The sequence below is a fragment of the Sorex fumeus genome, unplaced genomic scaffold (assembly GCF_029834395.1).
Source record: "Sorex fumeus unplaced genomic scaffold, SorFum_2.1 ptg000134l, whole genome shotgun sequence".
NCBI lineage: Eukaryota > Metazoa > Chordata > Mammalia > Eulipotyphla > Soricidae > Sorex > Sorex fumeus.
The window spans coordinates 731,310-732,502 of NW_026606191.1; positions in this window are offsets into that span (position 1 = coordinate 731,310).

The window sequence follows — 1,193 nt, forward strand, 5'->3', positions numbered from 1 at the left end:
TCTGACTGTCAGACACAGTTCCTATCATGATCTCTAGTAAACACTCTGTATAATAGGATAATTATGCTCTACAACACACATTTGCGTTGTATTCCAATCTGTTCCTGCAAGAGAGGAACAAGTACTGGAAGAGGCTCACGTGGATATGCTGATTCGGGAGTAGAGTAGATCAGGACCCAGAGGATCCCGGTTCAGCAGGACGGAACTAGGACTGTGCTTTGGGCTTATATGGGCCCAGAAGTGATCCTGGTCCCTGCAGAGAATTCCCACATGCATGTCCCTGCCCAGGTGCCAGAGGGCACCTGATAGTTTGCCCATGCTGAGGCCCTTTAGCTGAGCCCATGGCAGTGCCACTTTCAGGCTAAGGGTCACTGGGGCCAGCATTAATGCCGGCCTGCAGGGGGCGCTGATGTGCTTGGGCACCTGGGCTCAGATTCAGCCCCTTGCTGGACCTGTGGGACCTTCCTGTAGTTTTTAGGATGGAGTCCTGACTTCTCCAGGTCTTTGCACATAGCCTCCTGCCGATCTTCAGGAATAACAGATGCTGGAGATGACGGTGACACACCATCTGACACACTGTTGACAGGAAAGAGGTAAGTGTCAAGATGACATGGTGCAGTGCCAGGAACTTGCTGTCTTCCTGGCCCATCTGTCTCCAGTTGGTTTAGGAAGGAGCCCTGGACTGAGATTCCTGGAAAGGGTTTCCAACTATGCTGTATGAGGTAAATTTTGTCCCTGTTTGTTTTGTTGTATATGGATTGAGTCCTCACCCAGAGGTGCTCCAGAAGTACTCCCAACTCAGTGCGCAAGGATCACTTCTTTGAGAACTTGGGGATCTTACAGGGTACTCGGGGTCCAAGGCTAACTTTGGGGTTTTTGGTTATTTTATACTGGGATGTGATGTGGGATCAGACCTTGTGATGTTCACAATTACTCCTGGCTCAGCACTGCAGCATAGCACCTCAGAGTGCATGAAGGACCGTGTGGGACTGAAGAATCGCCAGCCCTACCCCTACCATGCTGCTTGATGCTTTGTTTTCTTTTGTATTTATTTTTGTGCCACAGTGGAGTTGCTCAGGGCTTCCTCTTGGCTCTGTGCTCTAGGTTCACACCTCAGGGGCATTAGGGGCCCCTGGTTTGTTGGCCTCATATGTATCCTGGCAGCTACAGTGACTCGGGCCCCAGAATATGTG